The sequence below is a fragment of the Mytilus edulis genome, chromosome 12, assembly GCF_963676685.1.
Source record: "Mytilus edulis chromosome 12, xbMytEdul2.2, whole genome shotgun sequence".
NCBI lineage: Eukaryota > Metazoa > Mollusca > Bivalvia > Mytilida > Mytilidae > Mytilus > Mytilus edulis.
This window is the reverse complement of record NC_092355.1, coordinates 14,491,101-14,504,211: the sequence shown is the minus strand read 5'-3', so window position 1 is coordinate 14,504,211 and position 13,111 is coordinate 14,491,101. Positions and strand designations below refer to the sequence as shown.

The 13,111-nt window shown below is 31.9% G+C and overlaps 1 pseudogene; it reads right to left on the bottom strand.

Moving 5' to 3' along the window:
• Positions 1 to 9,649: 9,649 nt before the first annotated feature.
• On the bottom strand, positions 9,650 to 12,017 carry LOC139497440 (uncharacterized; annotated as a pseudogene).
• Positions 12,018 to 13,111: the final 1,094 nt, after the last annotated feature.

Sequence of the window (13,111 nt, the reverse complement as noted above, 5' to 3'; positions counted from 1 at the left end):
TTTCCAACCTTTAAAATAAGTTCATACCGCTGATAAACAAGATTTCATAGAGTGAATACACGTTTATTGAATCAATACACACCACGGCATATAGTTTTTATAGACACAGCAAAGAATTTAGTAATTGTTTTAAGCAATGTTTTTGTCATGATGTCCTACATTGGTTTTTTTTAGTTATATATTTATACATGTACAATGTAGTGTTTACAAGAAATATTTGTTTATTCCAGAAACCTGACAGACATACCTAAAAATGAAAGCATAATTAGTTCACGTGTTGTCAAGTTCCATACAGTAAATGAAAATGCTTGCTTATTTTGTACAGGCGGTCAAAACTATATCTCGTATAACGTAAGTTGGACAGGTCCAAAAAAGGTTTATAATATTGCCACTATAGACGCACCTACTGACATATGCTCTGACGACAACGGTCACGTCTACGTTAGTGGACAGGGATCGAATAACATTCATAGTTTGGTGTTTGAATCCAAAACAATTATGAGTAAAGATCACTGGGGATTTATAATGTATAAAGAGGAACAGGATTATAAAGTACTAGACATACCATTGGATTCACGTCATGGAATCAAGGAACCAGTCGCGTTGTGCTTCAACAAAGATTACAGTAAACTGTATATTGTCAACGAATGGGGGAAGTCAGTTTTGATCTTTGATGTTATTTGATTATTGAATACAAATAGTATGTCTTTTTAATTATTTGTTGAGTACCATTTTTTATGAATGTCATTGGTATAGGTATTCCATGCTTACATCTGCCATTTAAAATGAATTTTTGTCTATGTTTTAGAGAACACTTTTGATTCAGTTTCCTCTAACTATTATATATATATTTTGATAGAGCTATGTAATATTACTGCTTTATTTTTTTCTCAATAAATCGTTAAACTGAACCAAATTTTGTCGTAGTAACCGTTTCATCCATTTGAATGCCATGAATAGAATTCCCGGTGACCCCCATTTTTCTTTTTGTAAATCTTTAAATGTATAGTGATAAGCCATCTGTAAAAGTCTTATTAAATTTTAATTATTTTTTAAAAGTTTTTTAGAACTTAGACTTGTCGATGATAAAGCCATGACAAATCAAGAGAGAATATTTTCCCGCCAAAATTTCAATGATTTATATCTCAAAAACTAGCACGGTGACCTATGTATTTTGTTTGCTCTTTGGATTCCTTTATTTAACCCCTATCAATATAAATTAGTGTTTTGAAAAGTTAATTATTTTTCAACTGAGAAACGAACTCCCTTAAGTCAGTGTCTGTGTTTTAACCTTCTTCTATTATAGCTGAATTTACCTTGTCTTTTAAAATATTTTGTAATTTGTTATGCTTATAACATGTTTTATCATTTATTTAAATATAAAATGTTGATAAGCCTTGCTTTGTCAATTTTTATTCTAAAGTTTTAGTAAATCAAGTATGCATTTGATATTTTCTAGAAAAAGTAAAAGCTAAATTTTGTCATGTTTGTAACGACTAATAATCATCAGGTTAAAATGTCTTCACATAAATATTTAAATAGAAGTTGCCGAAATAATATTTAATTATTCAAACGACCTCTCCAATCTGTCCTTGTTTCCAATGCATACAACAATGCGTTGAACGACTCAACCTTGTTACTTTTGCAATTATTGGAAAAACATATTTCATTGTTAATATTTTTTGTTTGCACCCTATAAATCATTGTTTTATGCTTATGGTTGATATTTTAGTCCATACTCAAAAGATTTCGTTCACCATCGAGTGTGGGATTCAACAGGTAAATGTAAACACACCTAACTAATTGGGCATTTAAAAAGTCAGAATGTGAATATATATATTCAAACTCTTTTAGGTCATTTTTTAGTAGCAATAAACAAAAAGACTATGTCAATTGGACATGCCTTGATACCATATATGCCCTTGAATTTGTACTAGATAACATTTTTGTTCGCTTTGGGGAATCCGTATATCGTCAGGTTATGGGAATTTCAATAGGACTAACTTTGCACCACTTATTGTGGACCTGTTTTTGTATTGCTATGAGTTACAATTTATGACAAAAATAAGCAAAGACCCATCGAAACAACATCTGATAAACAAATTTGATAATACTTTTAGATATTTGGATGATATTTTGGCTCTCAATAATGACGACTTCGGTATGTTTTTTAAAGAAATTTATCCTGTTGAACTTACTTTGAATAAAGCTAATACTAACAATTCCTATCGTTAATTATCAATTTTTAGATGGTGACGTTCCGATGTCAACATCTTACGGTGATTATATTTCTCAACTTGTACGACTCGCTCGTGTATGTAACAATTGTTTAGATTTTAACGAAAAAAATGTATGTCTTACTGGAAAATTAATATGAGGCAGGCATTACCTGTAAATGGGGACGAAGTCTGTATGAATTATTTTTTTGTTACTTAAATATTTGTTAAAAAAAAGAAACGGAAATACCGTAACGTTTCCGATTTTGGTTCGGTTACTAGGGATTTTTTGTTGTGACGTTATTTGAGTTATGACGTCATATGCAATGTAAACAAAGAAACGCTATCATCAGGTAACATTTTTGTTATCAAAGAATTATTGAAATTGGTATTGCGTTCCTTCATATTTATACTAGACTGATAAATGTATATTTTACTCAAAGATTCATACAAACGAGACCGGAAAAAGGAAGTATATTTGGAGATTTCTGCGCAGGTCCGGGATTTCAAAACACGACAAAAAAAAACGATTTTGAGTTCATTAGTACAATGAAAAATTCGGGAATTTTTTTTATTGAATTTTCTACTGTTACTGTTACTTCGTCCCCATATTTCACTAGGGTTTTCGATATCACAAACTAGTCGAAACATTTACTAAATTTTATCATGGGTACAAGGACATCATTCGTAAATATAGCTCAACATGCAGACTTCTTATACGTTCTGGTATTTCATATCCAATTTTTATGGAAATATTCTTTATAAAGCACAAAGGTGTCAGTATTCACCCCAGAAACTAACAAAACCTTTGAATAGACTTATTTAGAAGGGATATAGTTAAGATACTGCTGTCAGGTCATTAAAGATTGCATATTTTGGAGTTTATGTTTATTCTTAAAGGGGCTTTGCATAGGAACTAAACACATTTATTCAAAAACCAGTTGTTGGCATGACACGGGTTATGTTCTTCTCATATATGTTACGATGGTATGATACTACACCCTATAACGGGAAGGATTGTGCCTGATGTTCATTTGATGAAATCATAATCTTTCAGTCAGTTTAATTGAAGTCTGGAGCTGGCATATTAGTTAACTGCTAGAAGTCTGTTGTTCTTTATGTATTATTGTCATTTTGTTTATTTTCGTTAGTTACATCTTCTGACATCAGACTCGTACTTTAATTGAACTGAATTTTAACGTACGTATTGTTATACGTTTACCTTTCTACACTGGCTAGAGGTATAGGGGGAGGGTTGATATCTCACAAACATGTTTATCCCCGCCGCATGTTTGCGCCTGTCCCAAGTCAGGAGCCTCTGGTCTTTGTTAGTCTTGTATTACTTTAATTCTAGTTTCTTGTGTACAATTGGGAAATTAGTACGGCGTTCATTATCACTAAACTAATACATATTTGTTAAGGGCCCAGCTGAAGGACACCTCCGGGTGCGGGAATTTCTCGCTACATTGAAAACCTGCTGGTGACCGTCTGCTGTTGTTTTATCTATGGTCGGGTTGTTGTCTCCTTGACACATTCCCAATTTCCATTCTTTATTTTACATTGTGTTGTATATTTCTCCGCAAGCGTAAGATGAGGCCTTTTAAAAGGAGATTTCCCCCAATATTTAAATTAAATAAATAACCTTAACGCATTTAACAACCGTTAAAAATGTTTTTTAGATTGCAGTATAAAGACAATAATAGTGCATTGACTTGACATATCAACGATAAAAGTATTCGGCCCAACCTCGCATTTCCCCGTTTCTAAGCTTATCCTTATATCGTTGATATGTCAAGTCAATCCCCTATTATTGTCTATTTATAAATATGCATATATCAATATTTTTTTTATTTTTACTTATTTCATTTTTGTTCAAGATTTATAAAAGTTAACAATTTTAAGGTGATTTAATTCAATATTATGGTTAATCAGATATATTTCCTTAAATACTCAGATCCAATCTGAATGATTCATCAAATAATGCACCAGAAACGGATTTTTACTCATTTTACTATGTTAATATTAAGAAATGAAAAATACTAAAAATGTGCAAGTTTGTCGATATTGTCTAGGACTATTAATTATATTCATATTTTTTTACATAAAATGAGAGTTAGTGAAGAACTGATTTTGTCTTTTTCAATTTAGATGTTTACTTGATCAGGGAAATGTAGAAGCCCGATAGTGTCATATATACAATATCTAATCGTAATGTGAAAGGTTTCGAGAAGTTACATTTCTTTGGTATATTTATGGATTTCCAAAATGACTGCATTGCAAAAAAGCTAAAATCTCATCAGGCACCATGAATATAATTGTTCGCGTCTCCCACGTGCTTTACGTCTGGAAATTACTCGAATCAAAAAGGTAATATGCCAAATAAATGTCCATGCTGAAGAGCATTAATGATAGACTCATAGTTTGGAACGGTTTTGTCTAATGCAGCTAAAGTGAACTCCTAATCCACTTAAGAGACAATGTTTCCTTTCGGATATACAGCAGACACACTCGAAGATAAAAAACGCAGAGGTACTACTTAGTCGAGCAATTTAGATATTTGTGTGCGAAATATCTTTAAAGAAGTTGTTTGTTCTAGAAAGACTTCAATATGTTGCTCTGTTGTTGTTATATCTTTTTTTCAGTCTGGCATTCAAAATCGCAAAACCATGTAGGATCAGGAGAGTTACATTGTGTTTGAATATGCGAGACATCTATGAGGAAAAGCTTTGTTTATGTATTCTTCATACATCTATGTGAAGATGTATCTTGTGGCGTTGGCCACCTTGAATTTAGATTGGCTACAAACTCAAAATTTGTATTTAGTTATCTTTAGGGCAAGGTGACCTTATACATTGTAAGTACTAGTAACATGTTATTATTACGAAAATGTTTTCCTGCGCCTAGACTCCAAAGGTTTGTTTTGAATTTTTCAAAAATTTGTTTTCAAACATTATTCTTATTGAGATCTGGGCTGGCATTTCAATAACTGCTACATGTAGAAATCCCTTATTAGTGTATGTATCATTCTTATTTAACCTACATATAGTTTCTTTCGTTATCTTTTGTTACATCGGACTCGGACCTCTTTTTAATTATGTTTTAATGTGCGCGTTGATGTGTGTGTGTTTTTATTATGCATTGCTAGCAGTTAAGTTGTCGAAATTTCAGTTGTGTTGAAGACCCAACGATAGTATTCGTCTGTTTTCTGCTCTTTGTTTGGGCTTGACTCGTTCCCTATATTCATTCTCAATTTTTAAGAGTGAAAATTAAATCCTTTATCTCTTTATATTTCTTCGATAGTACAATGTGCTGACAGTTGTGAAAGAGATTTATACATAGATAATGCAAAATAATTCAATCACGTTCCCTTACAGTTGATCTTATGTGCATGTAGATGGAAGGTTTTGTTTTAAAATCTTAAAATTCCATACAGAAGTATATGCAAATACATGTTTAACAATTAACTGAACTCAATGCAAATAAAAAAACAAACAAAAATATGCAGAGAACGATATATATAGTGCAATACTTTATTATACTGGTCACATGCAACTTTAAAATATCACTGTGTGTTACCAAACTGCAATGAGATCCTAAAAAAATGTAAAAATTACTTTTTTTAGAAGTAGTATACAAAGTTTCGACACTGTTTAAACAAATGTAGAATGCGACTATGAGCCACATATAGCACGCGTATAAATATGTATATGTCAACTGTCACATACAAATGCAGAGTTCACGATGTTTAGAACGATGAAAATGTGATTATAAGTATTGTGCATAAGTCACATAACAGTTGGTTGAAGCAAATTATAGTCTAAGAACGGAACCGAAAAATTTAGTAAGTTCCCTATTTCAAGGCTTCGTATTGAAGGCCGTTCATTGAACTATAATTGTTTACTTTATACAACTTGTGACTTGGATAGAGAGTTGTCTCATTGACGCATCTTATTACTACCACTGGGTCGATGCCTCTGCTGGTGGACTATTAGTCCCCGAGGGTGTCACCAGCCCAGTAGCCAGTACTTTGGTACTGGCATGAAAATACGGATTTTTTGTGTTATTGAAATTTGCTGTTACAAAATGATAGAAATTATTATAAATTAAGGAATGTATCTCCCTCGTGCATAGCTCTAATTCCTTTCACGGATTTGGCTCTACTTTTTGGACCTTTTGGATTATAGCTCTTCATCTTTTATATAAGCTTTGGATTTCAAATATTTTGGCAACGAGCATCACTGAAGAGACATGTATTGTCGAAATGCGCATCTGGTGCAAGAAAATTGGTACCGTTAATCTTATTACTACCACTGGGTCGATGCCTCTGCAGGTGGACTATTAGTCCCCGAGGGTATCACCAGCCCAGTAGCCAGTACTTTGGTACTGTCATGAAAATACGGATTTTTTGTGTTATTGAAATTTGCTGTTACAAAATGATAGAAATTATTATAAATTAAGGAATGTATCTCCCTCGTGCATAGCTCTGATTCCTTTCACGGATTTGGCTCTACTTTTTGGACCTTTTGGATTATAGCTCTTCATCTTTTATATGAGCTTTGGATTTCAAATATTTTGGCAACGAGCATCACTGAAGAGACATGTATTGTCGAAATGCGCATCTGGTGCAAGAAAATTGGTACCGTTAATCTTATTATAGCACATATTCTTATATATAATGACACTTATAACACATCTTCTTATTTATAATAACACTTATAGCACATCTTCTTATATCTTATAACTCTAATAACTCATGAACAGTAAAAATGACTACACCAAATTTTGATTTTGATATTGTAGTTTATGGTAATACGCGTGTAAGATTTATAACATTAGGTTGAGACAAACTAGCACAAAAATGAGAAGTATGTTAATGCTAAATGTAATCTATATCCTACCCCTATGTAGTGTGACATATGAATAAACCATCAAACAAATGGATAACAACTGTCATATTCCTTATTGAATATTTAATAATAAGAAATAAAGTCTCGTTTTCACTACTTCCTCTTCCTGCTTTCATAACTATTCGAACTGAGGCTTTTTAGAGTAACAAAACGTTGTAATAAGATACACTATGTTAAGCTTTTTCAACTTTCAATAAAAATACCGTGACAAAAATGGAAGTTTAATAATGCACTATTTTCGAACGTTTTTAAAGAAAGACTTAACAAAGAAAAAAATAGAATACCGGATTTCTAAACCAAATATAAAAAAATTAATTTTATAATGATTTTGTTTAAATTTACATCCACAATGAAAGGATAACTGGAACATTTGATTTGTTCAAATTAAATTCATATTCTTTATTATTATTTAAAATATTTATGTGTAACAAATACATATCTATCATTGCAGTATTTAATTACAACACTGATAAAATTGACTTTGTTCATTGGGGAAGGCCGTACGGTGACCTTTAATTGTAAATGTCTGTGTCATTTGTTCTCTTGTGGAGAGTTGTATCATTGGTAATCATGTCACATCTTCTTTTTTGTAGAATGTCTTATTCAGGCAGATCTGTTTTCGATATTTTCTCTATTATAAAACAACCACTGGTAAATATGTAATTAGAATAAATCTATCGCAGCCTTCTGGACTAGTTTTTACATAAAGGGCGACCATTTGATTTACTGAGCTAGTGTAGGGTTGCAGGATGTTTTAAAAATGAATATCTCGGCCTGAATATAAATCTTGCATAAGACAAGTTATGGAGAAAATAAATTTTCTGCAGAAACCTTGCAGAAACCTTGAAGGTAACAAATGTGTTTAAAAGTAAAAATAAGTTTTAGCGTAATAGCAATAATAAGCAGGCGTGCATAATATTAATGTAGATGATAAAGAATTCAAACAAACAAAGACGCAAAAAAAGTTACGATAACATAGGTAAGTGATCGTAAACCTGACAAGAAGCCTACACACACGGTTTTGTTGTTAATAGGACATACATTTAATACAAACCCTTTACTTGTACGAGAAAACAAACGGCATAGTTTCTGGAGTCGATGAACGGATATTTCGACTGTTAAACTTTAAAACAAAAAATTGTTGGAAAGTGTTCAAATCCAAAAAGTCATATTCCCTTAATTCTCATATGCAATATATTGTGTAAACCGTGCATGAATAGATTAATTCATTAAATGAACCAAGACATGACCATAAAGGTAGATTTCCTTTTATGAGTCACAGATCTTGAGATTAGTATGGTCTTTCTTTACAGTAATAACTTAAGTTTTATTTATATGACATAAAATCAATAGTTATAAATAAACAAATAAACTAGGAAGTTACTTAAACGATATGTGACGCAACTAATCAGGTAAGTTAGTTTCATAAAATGTTTAAAATGTCCCTTTGTTCCTAGCGTAGATACTCGTTCAAGTTCGTGACGGAATGTATCACTATTAATGAGGGTATTTACAATATTGTGTTAAGAGGAATTGTTCAAGTATTGAATTAAATCTGATTCAAACATGGCGAATCTTTAAACATGCATTGAACTTTGTACTGTGACTTTGGAGTAAAGAAATTATAAGACAAATGATTAGATGTCAGGGTATATCAGATTTGTTTGCAATCTTTAACGTTACGTCTGATATTTTTATATAGGAATGGTGGAAATATTATCTGAATTATCTTAACTATTATACAGCTACTCGCAAAATGTGTTAATAAATATTTTGTCATATGTATAATTGAGAAGTTAAATGCGGAATATAGCAAAGATACAATTATGTTCTAATTCATAACTTCAAGCGGACATAGTTTATTTACAAAATAAACTCAACACCTTTGTTTGGGATCAGCTCGCCTGACAGTGTACAGCAAAGCTTTAATTTTATTAAAGACAAATGCAACGTAAAAAAATGTTCATCAGTGTTACTGTCTGTCTAGGCCGCTGCAGGTAACAAACACAAAAACCAATCTAAAAAAATAAAAACAATTTTCATTATGTACGAAAATACATTTTATGAATCAAATAAAGATTCTGTTCTTCCACACATTATCATTCACATTAATAAAAAATAACAGAAATAAAATAAATTAATTCGGGTGGGAGGGTGGGAAACTTTACTGCACCATAAGCGAACCTCGAATGACAATATCTTTAATATACCAAACCGCTAAAACTATAGCACGAAATATTTGAAATGACCTTATTCAAATATTATGGTCAGTTCTAACTCGACCAATGAAACATTTAACCTATTATATATATTTTCAAACACGCGTAATTTCATAAACAAATTCACGTGGTAATGTTTACATACCGGTGTACATAACATTAATATAATTCATAACTTCAAGCGAACATGAATTATTTACAAAATAAACTTAACACCTCTGTATGGGATCAGCTCGCCTGACAGTGTGCAGCAAAGCTTTGAAAAATAAAGAAAGGGTAAAGAAAAAATAAACGAAAAAATACATCATTAAATTCCAATATTATTTGTTACAGAAAGTCTATCCTTCAAAGACTCTGTAACATAACCGTCTTTGGTCGTGTCACTTTTCCACCGACCATGCTTTTTGAACAATCTGTCCTCTACACCAGCCGCTGCAGCAGCCGATGCCCCTCCTGAACGGAGACTATGCAGTCCAAATGTTTTACTATCTAAGCCTATACTCTGTAAACTTGAAAGTAGTATTTCTCGAGCTCTCGTGTATGACAACTGACCTGCACTTCTAAGTTTATAAGAATTATCAGACTTACAAAAATTAACGGATCTAAAAACAAATCCATCCGAATTTTATGCAATACTAGCTAATTTGAGATATCGTTCTAGCATAGAGACAGGACAAGTTACAAGACTAGTTCTAGAAATAACCACATCCCTCCCTTCTCTGTAAATATCAGTTTTACTCTTCGCAAAGTATAAATTTGCATGTGTAGAATAAATCTTAAAATCGATACCTCTCAAATTAACTAGTTCTGAAAACCTTAAAAAACCTGCATAGCATAATAAACACATGCAAACAGTTCTTAAGTCTTTAAGATTACTATTAAGAGTACCATAAGTATGAACAATTTTTCGTAAAATGTCTGGTGTAATAGGATCTTTCTTAATGATAAAATGTCCCAATTTTCTCTGTGCTCCTTCGTTTACAAACGTTACTAATTCAGATGTACAAGGATTATTAAATCCAGCCAGTTTATGTGCCAAGCTAATGGCGTATATTACTTCATTTATCTTGCTTGACGATTTTGCATTCTGTGAAATGTGAATCAAATATAGAGAAACTGTATAATCAGATGAAGGTAATGAAGTAATATTATGTATTTAAGTCCACTTACAGAAAGCATTAAATGCATACTGGTACTTTTTACGAGTGTTCAGAGAACGTGAGCTCAAGCAGTACTCTGGTAATCTAGCTTTCAATGTAGAAAGTTCATCCGAAATATCTGAATTCTGTTTCCATCTACCAACTCGAAAACTATCTGAAAAATGTGCAATCGTGAAACAAACATTATGAAATGTCAAAGTATTAAAAACTTATATACAAGTGATTGAAGTGAACCATGACACTGTAAACATAACATGACCTTGTCCAATATTGATTTGACCATGCCAGCTACAATGCTATATACATTAGTGCCGTGTTGAATACAACCATGCTTTCTACAATGTATATACACACTAGGGCCTTATCAACAACGACCGTGCCTGCTACGATACACATTAATGTACTAGGGCCTCGTAACTTTAACCTTGCCAGCTAGAATACACATCCGTGTACTAGGACCTTGTCACTTTAACCTCGCCAGCTACAATACACGTTCGTGTACTAGGGCCTCGCAACTTCAACTTCGCCAGCTACAATACACATAATTGCACTAGGGCCTTGTTATCCTTGTCGTATCCAACTTCACTGCCAATACTGGAGCAATAAAAGGCTCAGTGCAAAAAATGGATTGTCTATTAGAACCACTCACAAAAATACCACAATTCAATAACATCAGATATGTAATCTCTGTAATTCATATATTTATCAAAAATGAAAGGCCAATAGGTCGCAGATATTAATTTTGGTACAATTAAAGTACTTCTAGCTTTACAATCAAATACATGTTTTATAGCTCTCAATACTAAGTAAATAGGTGGTACGATCCAATTGTTTTCAAAAGACCAATTCTAAGTAAAACAGTCTACAGCTTCTGTATTTACATTCCAAAATAAAGAGTTAAATCTTTCTAATTTTGTGTTACGAGAACTAGCAAAACGATCGACTGTATAAGGAGCCCCAAGGTCGTTAATAAAAGTATAGAACAATTCTGAGACTCCCCAGTCTTCATAATCAATGATTTTACTAATATAATCAGCTTTCGAATTTTCACCTCTCAGAATCCATTGTATGTTAAACAAATAGAAAAAATGAAAATTGCTATATCTTGCAGTTTTTCTTTCATGCTTCCTACTTGAACAATTCTGACACAATTTTGATTATCAGTTAGCCATTTTAAGGATTTTCCCGCAAATACATGTTGTTAACACATCAACACCAATTATATGGCCTTTAGTTCCCTCCACGTGGAACTCTCTAACATTTCAGTGGATTTCCACATAGTGTGAAAAAATTACTTTCCAACTCTACTGTTCATGCTCCGGCAGCGATGCTGCTAGCATCAGAATATACCATTACATGTGACTGACTTTATTAATTTAATGTTTTAAAATTTACATTAGCAATGTTATCAAGCCAGAAATTTAATTCTGATATCACAATATTTTTACTTTCTAAAACTAAATAACTATCCCATGACATTCTACTTTCAATAGACATATAGCAATATCTAGTCATTATTCTAGTAATATTTCCGATCACAGGAGACATACTTATTATTCTACTCGTTACCTGGGCTAAATTTTCTGGCAGAAATATATGGAATTTGTCTGAAAACATTATGAATAGATTGAAATAATTCGTCAATTCTCCTTTGAGGAATGCATAAAGTGAAATTACATGAATCCCAAATGATTCCCAACCACTCCAACTTCTGTACAGGAGTAAAAACTGATTTTTCTTGGTTCAGAAGAAAACCCGCACTCAAAAGTGATTGTTTCACAAATTCAGCATTTTTGATGCATTCATTATTTTCGTTATTCATACCAAATCGATCATCAAGATATAAAACTATTTTTATACCATTTTTTCTCCAATACTTAACCAATGGTCTGAGACACTTTGTAAATATGTAAGGACCCGTTGAAAGACTAAATGCTAAAACAGTGAAGCAATAAAATGTATCTTCCCACGAAAAACCTAGATACGTGTGCTGCTGTGGAAATATATCCAAATGAAAATAACCAGACTTTAAATCAAATTTATACAGATAATCATTTTTCTGAAAGTATTGCACAGCTATTTTACAATCTTCAAATTTAATCTTTTCCTTTTTCACCGAAAAATTCTCTTTCGAAAAGAAAATATATAATCATTTTTTTTAAATGTAAACCTTAAATTTACTTTGGAAATAACCTTAATTTTTAATTAACATATCCCCAAAACATCCATTTCAAACTCAATAATACGTCTACAGTGTTCGTTATTTTTTCTTGTGAAAATGTCATGCTGAGTTCCATTAACCTTAATCTGTTACATGTCAAAATTTATGATATAGTAGAATTTAATAAAGTGATTCTTACTTGCCTGCTTGTCTTACCGTTAACATACACAATATAAATATATATGTATGTCACCTTGTGTTTTTAATAATTTGTATTTGTAGGATTTAAACCCAACTTTGTTTTTGTAATTTTGTTGGGGAGGTGGACTCGAATAGATAGTTTAATTGCCCAATTATTATATTGAACTACATATAGAAACCACTGCAATTTTCAAAACAATTAAAACTTTTGTAAATGCCGTTTGGATTATCTTGTAATTTATTCATC